General features: G+C 34.4%; 3 pseudogenes; all 3 read left to right on the top strand.

Annotated features, from left to right (window-relative positions):
• Nucleotides 1-2,828: 2,828 nt before the first annotated feature.
• On the top strand, nt 2,829-5,393 carry LOC125194586 (annotated as a pseudogene).
• Nucleotides 5,394-10,088: 4,695 nt separating this feature from the next.
• LOC125196110 lies at nt 10,089-12,953 on the top strand (annotated as a pseudogene).
• Nucleotides 12,954-13,674: 721 nt separating this feature from the next.
• LOC125192201 lies at nt 13,675-15,595 on the top strand (annotated as a pseudogene).
• The last annotated feature ends 830 nt before the right edge of the window (nt 15,596-16,425 follow it).

The following is a 16,425-nucleotide window of genomic DNA, read 5'->3' on the forward strand; positions in this document are numbered from 1 at the left end:
CACAAAAATTGTTTTGAAATTTTTATTCTTTTTCGTTAAATAAGTATTTTTTAAAGTCTATTTCGATCAAATGCGTGATTTTATTCATTGATACTACTTAATTGTATTAGTACTTATAGTCTTTAATTAATCACGACAAAAAGTAATTTTTTAAGGATAAAAAATTAAAATACAATCATTTTTATAGGAAATAAAAACAATTTATGACACAAAAGTAAGCGTCCCTAAATGAAAGATAAATTAACTTGAACTTTTGTTTGTTTTTTAGGGCGTATCCATTTGGGTCATCCATTTTAGTCGTGAAACTAACAATAAGGATATATTTTTTAAATTTTTGTTGTATATTTAGATTTTAGAACACATATTAAAATCCTTAATTATATTAAAAATATATTTAATGATTTTTTTATTCTAGTGAACGTTGCTTAAGGTGAACTTAGAATCAATCAAATTACATAAACTTTTTATAAGGTACTAGTATACTCCATATAATGTACTTTATTCGCTTTGTTGTTAATAAAAGCATTTTTTACGAAATTTAAGAAATAAACGTTTTAATTAAAACAAAACTAACAAAGATGCGCATAATTAATGTTATTCGATAGAACTTAATTTGATTTACATCCACGACGGAAAACTAAAACTCATATTTTAAATCAATAGACAATGACGAGCTACAATAAATCAATCAAGACTAACTCTAGCTTGAAGTTTCGATGATCAGCTCACTATCTATCTAACTGCTCTCCTTTTCTTCTCCCTTTGATGACCCTTGTTGCTGGTTGATGAATGTATTGGGCTTTCAGTGCCTAGCAGAGACTTGTAGACATAAATAAATTAGACTAACAAATCTAGTATTTGATGATTATGTGATTCATTGATATCAATGTTAAACAATAATTGCATTCAACTAATTCATGCTAAAGTAATTTAAACTTAAATCGTGAATTCCTATGGTTTAGAATTACGATTTGATTCTCCAAAAATCGTCGATTGCTTGTTACATCTCCATGTGAGGTTCTTCGTACTCAACCACGAATCAATTTACAAGTATCTTCGCCTCGCTCTAGAAATTCAGTTGAGTATTGCAATGTTTTAAGAAAGTGTGAGTGTGTAATAAATAAATATTGTAGTGGATGTTGGGACCAACTTTTAATTGAGTGTGTAATAAATAAATATTTTAGTGGATGTTGGGACCCACTTTTAACATTTTTTACTTCTGTAGAGCATTTTTTATTAGTTTATCCAACCGGGACTCCAAAGTGGGATGTAGGGAGTATTATTTTCCGTGTTTAAGACATAAATATTCATGTATTAATTTAAGTCTATGATTTGATTTAAATTAATTAATATCTTTTTCAAAAGTTGTTTAGTTAAAATATTTATTTATTATTCTGAAATAAATTCAAACCGATCAAGTTTTGAATAATAGTAAAACTTTTTCAAACACCTCATCAAAATATCATCAAATTGGACTCATCCAACCCACGATATTTTGGTTATGCAGTGCAATATTGCTATATAATGACACTGACACAGTTATACATCGAATGACATGTTTGTATTATAGAATGACATGTTTTAAATATTTTTCTCATTGAATAATGTAATATTGTACATATTTTATTTATATTTTTGTTTTAATAAGTAGTAATATTCACTATGAGCAATAGTGTTTGTAAAAATGAAGAAAAATACTGGTTTAACCCATATTATATTGTGTCCCTAGTGAGTTCATGTTGTGTAAGGGTAGCAGGCTCAGTTTGTATTCTCATTAAGAAAAAAATTTAAAACTCAAGTTCCAATTAAACTAATTAGGTTGAATTGTTATTGAATTGACATGATTATAACATACTCCACATGATTTGTCAATCCTAGATATAATTAGCACTGCAGAACACCTTCACAAACATAAGGAGTATCTTGCTATTGTTATTTAGCTCTTTATTTAGATGGTGAAATGTATTTTCCTAAATTTTCACACAAACACTTTAGTTGCGAGAAATTTTGAATACTCTCTTTTAGCTTATGGATATACCAAGGCCTTTTTCTTTATCTTTTTTATTGAAATACACATTATGTCACCAACGTATACATCTCCCTTTAAACTTCTCGAAATTAGGTGTCAATGTTACATCTGTTGGAATATTTATTTTATTCCCTTGTATTAGTTGTATATGCTCCTAGTAAAGATAGTCGTTTAAACAAAAGAATTAACATCGTCCGTATCGATTTTTTAGGTATAAAAAATTCAAAACGATGGCATGTTAATTTATAGTGAAATAGTAACATGTCATCTTTTGTCCACATGTCATCGTCGGACCCCTACTACTTTATCTGTTCTAGGTAAATGTCATATTTCCCATCCAAATTTTTGTTCATAAAATGTCAATTTTTAAAAAATTAAATTTTTATACTCCTTCCGTTCAACTATGTGGATGTATTCCGTTTAGGTCTCCAACTACAAATGAGACATTTCATTTTATAGGAGAAAACACCACTCTATCTCTCTTACTTATCTTCTCTCTCGACTTTTTTTTTTTCTCTACTTTTTTCTCACTGCTTTATTCTCTCTTTACTCAATGATTAGATAAAACCTGTGCTAAAAAAATGTGTAACGCGAAGAGAGTAGTAAAAATACATTTTTCCTCTAACTTAACATCTTTCCTCCGTTCATTCAAGAACCACATTTCTTTTTGTTTTCGTCAAGATTAAACTTTCAATTTTGGAAATAACCTCTTCTCCTCTCTCATTAAAATATTCAACTACTTTTTCACCTAACAATACTTCATAAAATTTGTGCCACTCAAGAATGTGCATCTTAAAATATGAAGGAGGTAATTCTAAACAACATATTCTAAAATCCGTGTGTTACCGGGAATATATAGTACTCCTCGTCCAAAAAAAATAGAGCAATCACAGTTTTAATGTGAATTAGAAAAAGAAGATATAAGAGAAAAAGTAAAATAAGGGAGAAAAAGTAAGTGAAAAGTAGTGTTAGTGGAATGATGCGGTTATTATTTTTTAAATTTTTCCATAAATGGCTTCTTTTTTTTTGTGAATGGTAAAAATGGTAATTGTCTTCTATATTTTGTGCGCGAGTAATTTTTTAAAATTCAAACTTGTGCTTATAAATTTCTTCATGACAGATGAAACAAAAATACTAATTCCCAAACCCAAAACCCAACTACCAAACAGAATATCGATACAATCGAAGAAGCACAAATACAAAGCCAGCTGCTATAATTAAAACAGCTCAGTACTCCGCTTCACTACTGTATAGTATTAATCACTATCCTATATATACACATTTATAATCTCACGCTTCACAATCTTCACCCCTTTTTTCCTCAAATTTTCAGATCCATTCTCTTTTATCCCATAAAAAAAGGCCTCTGTTACTGCTTCCAGTGTTAAGTTCTCATCGGTTTCTTGCTTAATCAAGCAAAGTCAGGTTTAATTTCATCGATTCTATTGGTTTTTACGAGTTTTTGTGATGTTTTTTGTGCTTTTGTTAATAGGTTGCATTTTGTAAACTATGGTTATTTTTTTATTGGTGATATGTGCTAGGAATATATGAGATCTTGCAGCGACAAAATCGTCTGTGCCTGTTATTGCAAATTTGCAACGAATAGTATGACATCTTTGAAAAATGGATCTTTATAATGAGTTTGATGTTGACCTTTTCAGTGTTAACTTGATCGATCCATCGCCTTTTCCTTTTCCTTTACTATCTATTGGTTTATAGGTTAGAAAGAAGTATTTTTAGGAAATGGGGTTTAAGCTTCTTGACTTTAGCCTTCAGATCTACTTTTTAGCTTGAAGATGTGCAAAATTGATTATTTGTATCAATTTCTAATAATCTTCTAGTTTTTCTAATTATTTATAGGATTTGGACTTAGATGCCTAATGTTTGAGTGCATGTGTGTTTTGTTCTTGTTGCTTGTTTAAACTTTCTAGAATTAGTTTCTGATATAACTTTGAGCATGGTTTGAATAAGCTTTACAAGAATTATGAAATAAGTATTTAACAAAAGAATGTCGAATTCAATAATTTCTTTCAATTAGTTTGCTTGTTCCTATACGGGAATTAAATCTCGATTTCCCTGATTTTGTTGCATTTTCTGCAGGTTTCAAATCTGAAGAAGGCTTCACTGTCATTTGCCGAATGGCTTCCAATCTCGCAGATTGCCTGTTCTTCGCCTCGTGTTGCCTGTGCAGTAAGTATTTTTATTGTCGTCTATTGCTTCTAGACATATCTGCTTTTCCTTAGCGTCTGTTTGTACACAAGCTTGATGATTTTACAAATGATTTCGGATGGTTCTATGGTGCAGGCCAAACCAGAGACCGTAAAGAAAGTTGTAGACATAGTGAGGAAACAGCTGGCTCTTCCTGAAGATCGTGATGTCTGTGGAGAGTCAAAATTTTCTGTACTCGTGCTGACTCTCTCGACACGGTAAAGTCTCTTCAGTTACAACTATGAGTGTTATGAAGTGTTTGTTGCTTCCTATTTTTTTTCTGGTCCACGTTTAGCTATTGTTAAGCATTTTGCTTACATTCCTTGATCCCATAGATGGTTTGGCATTTGTGTGTATAGAGATATCTTTTACTTCTTCAGTATGCTATGTGAACTGCATTTGTCATTAAATTCATTGTGTATAGAGATATAGTTTACTTCTTCAGTTGATACATGAATTGTTGCATCAATTTTTCTATCATCTAATTTTGTTTATGAGCATTCCCTGCTTTTCAAATTACATTCTTCCTTTCTGATTGCTTGAGCAGTAGTAGTGAGATGAGTATGATCTTCTGACTTTTTACACTTATTTATTTGCAATGTCTATGTTATATAGTAATAGTACTAAGCTACTATATATTCCTCAATAACATGGAAGAATGAAAATATTGTTGATCTATTTGTAGTAGTTTTTTCCTTTAAAAAACACAGATCAGTATCTTTTCCAATAATTGTTTAAATGTCCGTTCAGGTTGAGATTGTGATGGGACTCGAGGAGGAGTTTGGAATCTGTGTGGAGGAAGAGAGCGCCAGAGCATCAGCACTGTTCAAGAAGCAGCTGATCTCATTGAGGAGCTCTTGGAAAAGAAATGAAGAACCATATAATTTCAATGAATGTTTGTTGCTGCAATCCGACGACAAACCCTCACCTTGAGTTCTTGGTGCTGGTATTTTTGTTTATGTTTGAAGTATGTAGCTTGTCTTTGTTGTTTGGATTCTAGTATTTATTTTTGATTGAATTTCTCTTTCTCTTTCTACCTTTTTTGTCTTTGTCATGTATCAAGGAATTGGTGTCCGACTGTAAATCATGTATGGGGTCTAAAATTTCTGATGAAACTATGAATTGAGTTTCAAATAATTAGCCCTATTGATGTGTTGTTCTAGTTTGCAGAAAAAATTGTTTCATTTATATATGTGCAGGTCCTAATTTCACTTATTAAAGTTTATGGTTTGCAAAAGAGAATAATTTTGCACTCAAGGAAACTTACTTGAAAAGTTGTTCTCATCCAATCAATAGGTTTTTATTCAAAGCTACTCCTAGTATTTACATTTTCTTCAACTTAAGTTTCATGTGATTAATTTATTAATTTCAACATTTGTTTATATGTATTCATATGTTAATTATGATCCGTTATATTTTAATTTTAAAATAGATCTGATCAAAGTAACGAATTTGATGGTGAGGCACAAAAATATGCTGGGACATTAATGTGAACCGAAATGAAAGCACTCTTAGATGTCTAAATATTAGGAGTAACAAACGCAATATGGAGACTCAATTTAAAAAAGACTTCACAGATAAATGTAAAGACACAACTTTTATGTATGTAAAACAATTCAACGAAGAAAATAACCTTTTAATGTAAAGGCCTAAATGTTTGTGCATATGGAGTAATATAATTACAAATGAAGAAAATTTGAAAAGGTGGCTAATTATCTTTTGACCTTTCTTACCAAACAAACAAAAGCCATGTCACAAATCACAATGGCACCATAAAAGAAGACTGTTTACACTTTACATCAATAGAACATGGAGCACTTAACAATTTTACATTATTTAAATGACGAACATACCCCTTTCTATAAATATGCCCAATCTCCTCTCTTCTCCTATCCACCTTATTCTTCTTTCCATATTTTCTTTTTATTTCATCAAAACACATCTCAATGCTGTTAATTTTCTCCTCTAAAGGTACATAGATTATTGAATTTTCTGCTAAATCTCTTGCTCGACGTAGTTGGTTCACAAAATTGTTAGTTTTCCTGTTACGTTGATCTTCGTTGTTATAAAAAATATTTTTGCCTGTTTCTGATTTGGTAAGGAAGCCTGTTCGAAGAAGAGCTGATACTTTCAGCGGCGCCGTCGAAACATCTGTTCCCCTCTCGAGTTATGCTGTTGGTGGTGATGCCGAGGCTTGGTAGATTTGCATTTTGTCGGAGTTGATGATCTCATCTTTCAAATTGGGCTGCTCTTGATGGCCTGATTTTAATGGAGAGATCGTCAACTCTGACAAATTGCAGTCTACTAGAGCATTGAAACAACATGTCGCAGTTACATCTTTTTCTTACTAGAGTGGGGTTAGTAATGTTTTACCATCTGTTATTTCAGTGTGTTTATATTGTCTTCTTCACGTCTAAGTAAATAGATTAGTTATAAAATTGTTGTCGCCTGCTTTATTTCAAGTGGAGTTTTATCTAATTTTTTCAATTTTTCAATTTCAATTATATTAGATTGTCATCGTGTTTCAAAGTATAAATAATTTATTTAGATTATTGTCGGGGGTATTTCAATCATCTTGTTGAAGAAACAGGTGGTTTGGTCGGTAGGGGCCAGGACATTTTGACATGTAGCTTTACCTTTTGAAATTGGGTACATTGTATATCATTATAACTATGATTTACATATTTTAATTATTTTTACCGTGTTATGTAATTCAAGTTAATCTGCATTTAGACTAAATCGGTGATTTTGGATTCACACTAATGATTTATAAATTCCACCAAGTTTGACTGTTTGAGTAAGGTTCATTTTTTAATCAATGCATTACGAGTTAAATATAAGTAGTGTAGGAAAATATGGAACATGAGGGAAATTGGAAAAGGCTAGGCTTTTGGTCGTACCTTAATACCGAGATCTCTCATGTGGTCATTCCTAGCCTATAAATAGATGAGTATTTTGGAGTAGAAACACACCAACAATCATTCTCTTTCTCACTAAGCGCCAAGATTCTAGTCGCATCTTAGGAGCATTGATAGCTCGGTTCTTACCTCCAATTCAAGTTCGCGGGCCTACGAGTTTGAGGTGCTTCAACTCGGTAGGAGGAAAGTCGCTTCATCTTTGGGGACGTCTCGCCTAATCCGTGAGCATTAGCTTCGGGCATATCTCATCTTGCAGAGAGATATCTCGATTCGACTTGAAAAAGACTATAGTTTGCATCTTGTTCCGTTATTGTATTTACTATTTACTTTGTTTAATTTACCTTCTAGCTTTTGGTTTTTTGCAATAACAAGAGTTTGCCGAGTGTAAAGGCACATTATTTCCAACAAGTAGTAGAGAACACAAAGGTCCACTAAGTTTGAATGCTTGTTGAGTAGCAAACACGATTTATGAGCTTGCAAATTCCTTGCAATTTTTGCGAAGTTACGATTGGGTTCGTAAGGACACTGGTCGATATGTTTATTTCCAGCCGGAAATAACAGGGATGAATACCTAAAGAAAATAATAAATGAATACAAATCTAGATTAATAGTTATAGTTTATATTGAGCAGTTAATCTTAACAAATACTAGTAGAAATCACTTATTTGTTGTGTTGTTCGATTTCAATGATTGATCAGATGGGGTCGTTGGACTCAACACATCGATATCAACTTATATTCTAATTCAATGTAGGAACAATTCTTGATACAATAAATCTACATAAGAAAACTATAAAATTTTTTGTACAAGAGCATTAGCAACAGTGGTCTATCTCCGAATCCATCTCTCAATTTTCTCTATCCGTGAGATCCATCTCAGATCCTACCTCCCTACAAGAGAGTCTATTCCACATCTATCTCAAAGCTCATCTCATTTCCACATCATCACTATTTCTTTTAATATCAATGTCTAAATATTTTAAATTAAAATATACATAATAAATTAATTCTTCGTTGTATTACAATATTGGAAAAAGAATACAACGAGAAGCAATTTCAATAAAATAATAAAAACAAAAAAATTGAGATTGAGATTGAGATTGTAGAGGGATGAATGTGAATTGATGAGGAATGAAGTATATATAGTGGATAAAAGATGAATAATTTTTTTTTAAAAAAGGGGAGATCGGCTGGGCCGATTATCGGCCTTGGGGTGGAGGTGGAAGGGAGTGGCCTGGGAGGGGGATCACTCAACCCTTGCGACCGCCTCCATTGCTAATGCTCTAACGCGTCGATAACACTAAAGAGGACATTGTTCGTTAAAAGCAGGAGGCAGCTCGTAAAGATGTGGAGCGCATTATTCACCTATAAAGTTCAAGAGATCGCAATTCGGGTGCTTCTATGTGTGAAGAACAAGTTCATGCTCTCCCCAAGAAGACCTGATTGAAGAATTTTGGATATATTAACATTTTCAAGAGAATAAGAGTTAAACGTGGAGCTTGCATAAAGAGGAACAACATGTACTGTAATAAAAATGTAAAAAGAGGTACATTTATTTTATTCTTTAGCCAAGGAAGAGAAAACAACTGTGGTTTTTAGTTTAAGCCACCATTTACGGGAATTAATTAGGGGCTAGATAGGGAATTAATTTATTTTATTTTTAAATAAAGAAATTATAGAGAATAAATTAATGCTTAGGTATAGACTACCGAGTTAGTCGTTAATGGACAGGACTGAGGAGATTGTAGGCTATTTTGAAAGAATTTTTGTGGCAAGTAAAATGGGAGTGAAGAGTAGTGTGATCCAAGCCGTCCATCAAAATTAAATTCAAAGAAAGTGTTCGCCGGTCACCAATTGCAACCTCGTGGCAGGTTTTGCAAGTCAAAACCCGCTAGCCCACGCGCACCTGATTTCCACTCCTTAATTAACATTGTTTATTATATCTTGAAAAATTAAAATGTAAATCTTTCTAAATAAAATAGTTTTGGACTTTTGGTGGGATATATTTAATTTTATTTAAAAATAAATGCTAAAATAGATGATAGGAGTATGATATTATCAAATACTCATTCTGTACCTACAAATAGTTCTCTTTTGTAATTTTAATAACTATATTTAAAATAGTTGTTATTTTAGATGGGCGAGACACTAATGTTTTTTTATAGGATTTCCAGATAAGGTATTACATTTGGTGAACAATACTTCCTCTATTCCACTTTAAATGGATCATTTCTTATTCGCATAAAATTTTATACTCCCTCCATCCTGCATAGAGTACTTTTTAGCCATAAAAGTTGTTCGGCTTAAGAGTCATTTTTTAGAATTTGTCATATTTGGTCATACAATTTTACCCCATTCTTTATCAAAATTACATAAAAATTTCATTATTTACATTAAAATAAATCAAAAAAAATCAAAAGTTAAAAGGATCCACCTTCAACCAATCCACCATCTCGACTTCATTTATTAAACACTCCACCATCTCACTTCATTTATTACACACTTAACTCTTTCTTAAAATTCGAGCCTATAATAATTAATAAGTAACTTCAAATATGGGACGGAGAGAGTATAATTTTATTTTAGAGTTGAGGAGAGAAAATAAAATAGAATAATGATATTTCTATTTTAAGAGATCCGCACTTAAATGGGATGGATGGATTACAATATGGCTTATAATGTTACATCAAAGAAATATATTTTATTATCGACCCTAATTTAATTTTAAATAATATCAATAAATTGAATTATAAACCAGTGAAAATAGCTATACTAATTGTGAACAAAGAGCGTGGCGCGTGTAGTAAAATGGGGTTACAAATAGAATCGGCGCTATAAACGATGACCATACATTGGTCATTTATTGACTTCAAATTAAAATGACGGAATTAAAAATCGAATTAAATTACTACTACTAATTTTATGGTCTTCACCTACCCATTTTCTGAGTTTTAATTTTAACTAGAATCTTCCATTTCTCAGTATTTCATTCTCGCTCGCTCTCAGTTCTCAGCTCTATTACTTCAATCAGGGGTGTTCTGAGGTAAAATTTATTCATTACCAGACTATCAGAAAACTATCAGGTGTTTCATCAATTTTAATTACTGTTTATCGATTCATTCTTCGGATTTTTTCTAATTAAAATGTGAATTTGACTTGATCTGTTGTTTACTTTCTGCTTATAATTCAATCTATTTTTGATCTGGCCTGGATCTGACTATGCTAGTTCGTTTTTACCCCTTTTGTTTGCGTTTGTTGTATGTAGGTTGGTTTAGTTTTCAGCACGTCCTCCTATTTAGTGTGATTCACCTGTCGTTAGTATATGGATGGTTGAATAGTCTGGATCTTTCATCTTATGGCTCAGTATTTATGTGTTCGAGTCTGGTTTATATTCTGGAATTGATTCTTTCTGTTTAATTGATGTTGGCAAAAATTAAACAAATTTTCATGTATGAAATGAAGTTCTTAAGAGTAGTGAGATCTTTTCTTAGTTTTAACACCTGAAAGGTGCTATAAGTGTAGGCAATGGATTTGTCGTCTTTCGTAGCATGAGTTGATCTTTTCTGAGGCATTTGGTCGCATTTCTATGTCATATAACCAATCTGATCTGAATCTTCTTACTTTTCGCTATGTTCTGTGATATGCTCTGTATTGACCATTTAACTGATGCTTAGTTTTGTGATGGTATTTTGTTTTGCACAAGATGATTGAGGTGTTTCTTCTGAATTTTGTAGATCACACAAGTAGATAATCATGGTGAAGGCTGTCGTAGTTCTTAATAGCAGCGAGGGTGTTAGTGGCACGTCAGCTTCACCCAGGAGGGAGATGGTATCTATCATTGTCATGTAATCAGTTGATGTAACTACATGTTTGTGTTATAGATGCTTAGTTTCTTTTCCTTTTCTGTGCAGGCCCAACAACTGTCACCGGAAACCTTTCTGGCCTTAAGCCCGGACTCCATGGCTTTCACGTGCATGCCCTTGGTGACACCACTAATGGTTGCATGTCGACTGGTAATTTTTTGCACTATTTGTGATGGCTCTGTTGTACATTAAATAAATTTATGATTTTTATCATTTGCCAAAAATTGTTTGATTGAAATTGGTCAATGTGTATCCAAATCTCAGGTCCTCACTTCAATCCTAATGGCAAAGAGCATGGTGCTCCCGAGGATGAGGTTCGCCATGCTGGTGATCTTGGGAATATCACAGCTGGAGAAGATGGTATATACCCATAATTTTACTTAAAAGTCTTTAATGTATCTTTCTTAGGTATCCATGTTAACTTTATTGTTTATTCACTAGACTGTCTCACATTGGTTAGAGTTTCAAGTTCCTGATCTCCAAATTTAGTGGCACTTGTTATAATGGATTATAACATATTTTATTGGTAAAACAACTTGAAAGCCACATTCTATTTTGCTTTTGCCATTTTCTCTTTCTTGATTTCTTGCGCTCATTGATGCTTATGATTTATTAATTATTATGAATCTGACATTTTGTAATCTTGAATCCCTCTGACTCCAACACCATTCTGATATCTTGTTTCAGGCACCGCATCATTCACCATTGTTGACAAGCAGGTGTTTTTCTTCCCCACTATCTTATAAATACCTAAGGTTATTTTCTTGATCAAGTGTATTAAAATTCCTATTAATTTCTCTGCCAGATCCCACTGAGTGGACCACATTCCATCATTGGAAGAGCAGTTGTTGTTCATGGTGATCCTGATGATCTTGGAAAGGGTAGGCCTTTCTGCTACTTTCTGTTCCTAGTAATTTGCTTATAAAGTTGGCATGTTCTTTAAAATAAGAAAATGAATTGTACCTTTAAAGCTCATCTAATCGATCATCTGATCCTCCTGGAGCAGACTGACTCAATACACAAAACCATTTGTTAATATCTTTCCGTGTGGGACATCATTGTAAGCACTAACTAGTTATTCTTCTACAAATCTGCAACAATCTCATAAGTTAATTTGAGTAATTTTTGCTCTCCAATTTGTTGACTCTACCCACTGATGTAACATTGTAAGCTGTAACTGTATTCCTGCTGAGCCACTAGTATACCACCATAGTATTTTTCTGTGGTTATTTTTATGCCCCCATAATCCCATTTATGTCTAACTATATCCTATCTCCTTACGTTGTTACTATGTTATCTCAGGTGGACATGAATTGAGCAAGAGCACTGGCAATGCTGGTGGTAGAATTGCTTGTGGTAAGTGTAATCATCTTTCTGCACTAATCAAACAAGAATAGTAGTAATTTGTGATAGATAGATACTAGATAGATAGATGATAGATAGATCAAACCACCTATTTCAAGGTCAAAAGACTAAATGCATCCATACGCCACAGTCAAAGTATTCAATAATGAGCCAGTTATTTTTCGCTCAACCAATTGTTGCAGAATGAGTGGATCCTTGAATTGTCACCATTTGAATTGTCTATGTAGTTCGCTCCACACCAATAAACAGATAACTTCAAAACAGCTTAGTGCAAAAGACAATGACAACAATAGATTCTGACGAAGAAGCATGAGACATTCATCCACTAACTTTGTTTGTTTTGTTGCAGGTATTATTGGCCTTCAGGGTTGAGCAAACTTGGTTGTGCACTCTACTTAATCATGGCTTGCACTGCGTCTCCTGCATTTACTTGTTAGAAGTACCCTATATCATTTCCAATTTCCTAATAAAATTTTCTTGTTGAATTGGACTACATTTCCATCTCTTGTGTTTTGTACTTCAGTTTAAGCAAGAAATTAGAGTGCCGTATAAAAAAATTGTCTTCACTGCATATTGTTGATTAGCACATATCAATTGCTTTCTTAGTACTACTACTAAATATTGATCGGGATGGAGATGTCTGTTAGTATCAAGAGTAATGTTTTTGTGGGTCTTTTAACTGGAGATGAGCTATATCAGAGTCGATAGCTGGAGATGACTGATATTTGGTCTTTGGCATTATCCACTCATTCGATAGGCCAATTCACACCCACACTTGAAGACCATGACTCTAGATTTATGTTAGTACATCTAAACATTGGTTAAAGATTGTGAATTCGTAAGATTTTAGCCTATACTCTCAATTAATCTATTTTAACTTGGAAATGATTGCAAATTTGGAAATGTGAATTTAAAAACATCAACAATTCGAGGATTTTAGTCTATAATCACAATTAATCTATTTTAAGCTGTAAATTATTTCAGATTTGGAATTGTGGATTCAAACAAATGATTGCAAATTTGGAATTGTTAATTTAAACAAACCAACAATTCTAAAATCACAAATTTATCATTCCAACGCGGAAATTATTACAAATAGAGCCTAATTCATGTCCGAATAATACCGTTTGTAAATATGAGAATCTAGATGAAAATGTATTCAGTTTCAGACTTTCATAAAGGAAGTTAAGTTCATCAACCAAGAACACTTACATGGTTTCACTCCTGTAACTTCAAGAATTCCAACACTTCCCCAAATATTTTCATGGATTGACTCTAAAAATTCAGGTCCAATGCGCTCACACTTGGTTGAAGTCACTTCCAAGATTGCGGCCATAGCTAAATCAGGCAACATATCGCGCGCTCGCAAACTGTTCGATGAATTGTCCCACAGAGATACCATTGCATGGAACGCAATGGTGAGCGGATATTTGCATCTGGGCCTCTATCAAGAAGCTCGATCGTTGTTCAATTCCATGAGATCGAGCAATGTCAAGCCCGATCACTTCACGTGCACTGCAGTGCTAAGCACGTGTGCCGCTTGAAAGATAACAAATCCGGCCAAATGCTTCATGCCCTTGTCGTTGTTTCAGGGTGCAGTCTGTTCATGCCTGTGAATAATGCACTTATCGATATGTACGGGAAATGCCTAAGAGCTCGAGAGGCTAATGCAGTGTTTTCAGAGATGGGGCATAGGAATGAGGTCTCGTGGTGCTCGTTGCTCTTTGCTTATTCAAATGCCGGTCTTCTTGAAGAATCGTAGTGTTTTTCATGATATGCCGCTAAAAGTGGTCATAGCGTGGAATACTATCATTGTCTGGTTATGCAAAGTGGGGAGAACTACAATGGTGTTTGAGTTTTTTCAAGATGATGTTAGAGGAATCTTTCGGCCTGATCGTGGACTTTGAGTGCAGTTTTGAATGCTTGTGCTGAAACAAGTGAGCCGTGTTATGGTCATATGCTACACGGATTTATCATAAAAAGTGGATGGAGTTCGCAGGAGGTTAACAATTCGGCTCTTAGTTTCTATACCAACTTCGTGAAAAACATGAGGTTCTTAAGTAGTCCAGGCTGTTGGGATGTGTACTGATGTTTCGTGGAATGCAATTATCGATGCTTATATGAAGATAGGTGATCTTCAAGAAGCTCATCTTGTGTTTCAGCGTATGCTGAAAAGAATCTTATCTCATGGACATCAATGATCACTCGGATACATGAGAAACGGGCGTGGAGAGTGTGCTTTAACCTATTTTATTGATATGATGAGGAATCGAATTAGGCCAGATGATATTGCGGTAGGAGCTACTCTACATGCTTGCTCGAACTTGGCAACGCTAGGCCATGGTAGAATGGTCCATGGCTGTGTAATTCGATATGGTTTTCATGCTCACGCCTACGTTGGCAATGGCCTTGTGAACATGTACGGAAAATGTGGGGACATTTGCAGCTCGTACAGAGCTTTTGCAGATATTTCTGAAAAGGATTTGATCTCCTGGAACACGATGTTATTTGCATTTGGATTGCACGGGCATTCTAGCAAGCTCTAGGCATTCTTGAAGAAATGGTGGCTTCTGGGATGAAGCCAGACAATGTGACCTTCATAGGTTTATTGATGACTTGTAACCACTTGGGTTTGATCAACGATGGCCTCTTCCTTTTCGAGTCAATTGACTTCCCCTATGGCATTTCTCCTAAAATCGAGCATGTGGCTTGTGTGGTGGATATGTTAGGAAGAGCCGGACAGTTGGAGAGAGCAAAAGAAATAGCAGATAAATATGCAGAGTCGAAAAATGTGAGTGTTGGCTCATTGGAGGCTCTTTTTGGGTCATACTGTCGCAGGGTTGTGTTAAGATGGGTGCGGAAATAGCAGAACAGCTGCAGCTGGTGAAGCCCGGTGATGAGATGAGCTATGTGGTGCTGTCGAATATGTATTCAGCTAGCGGGCAGTGGAGACGAGGGAGACTTTGGGGAAGGGGGCAATGGCTGACCGCGGCATTAAAAAAAATGCCCGGCTGCAGCTGGGTCAAGTGAGGAATCAGGTTGGCATTCGTGCTGGGAGCAACTCTTGCTTGAAGAAGATGTGCATATGATGCTATCTGTTCTGGATTTGAAATGAGATTCCCCATATCTTTTCCTTCTATCTGGGATGGGATCACATAGCCTTTCTTGCCACAAAAAGACTCTTGAAATTCAGCTTTCTTTACCCTTTCAGAAAATCAGCAGATTGAAAAGTAAGTTATGTCAGCTAATTGAATTTCATTTTTACACACATTACATTCTAATTTCCTACATCACAATATGCTTATAAAGGGAAAAGAGTTATATGTAACTCAAATAATAACAGATAATATCATCTCCTTTTGTTTATCACCACCAAAAATGACAATACCACTTGCTACTACATGTCAAACTAATATCAGTACAAATTTTCACTACCCTGTAGGGCCCCCTTTATAGAGCGGAAATCTGGGGTTTCAATATGCAATTGAGCTTCTGCAGTAACCCTGAGTTAGCCTCTTCGTTTACTGCAGGGCAACGTTCCTGCAACATCATGCAGGCTTACAAGGAAATACACGGCGTGTTTCTCTGATTTCATCTCTCTCAGCTGGTGTCACACTAGCTCGGAGGGCTGTGCTTCTGAGACCACCACCAGGAAATCTGTATGTATATAGTGTGGAGGAGCATAGCCCCAAGCCCAAGAACACGATCAAGATGGCGAAATTGCTGACAAGTGAAGCTGCCAGATCAAGAACATGCCATCAAGTACTAATTTTTCCTGGGGCGTAAAATACTTTTATACAGGATTAATTGGTTTATAAAAACCAACTTTGCCTTGATTTTGTTTTTTGCACACGACTTTTGGATCTTCTTCTCTGATACACATATCTTTACATTGTTTGCAATTTTTTCTTGATTTCGTTTTCCAGATGATTTGAATGCGGGACGACATGCCCGTGCTTTCTAGCTGCCAAGCCAGCTTCAATCTCGTCGGAAAGCAAAATCATGAGAAATTTCAAACAATGTACAAAGTCTGTATTCGAGAA

This window comes from Salvia hispanica, chromosome 6 (genome assembly GCF_023119035.1).
Source record: "Salvia hispanica cultivar TCC Black 2014 chromosome 6, UniMelb_Shisp_WGS_1.0, whole genome shotgun sequence".
NCBI classification, from domain to species: Eukaryota; Viridiplantae; Streptophyta; class Magnoliopsida; order Lamiales; family Lamiaceae; genus Salvia; species Salvia hispanica.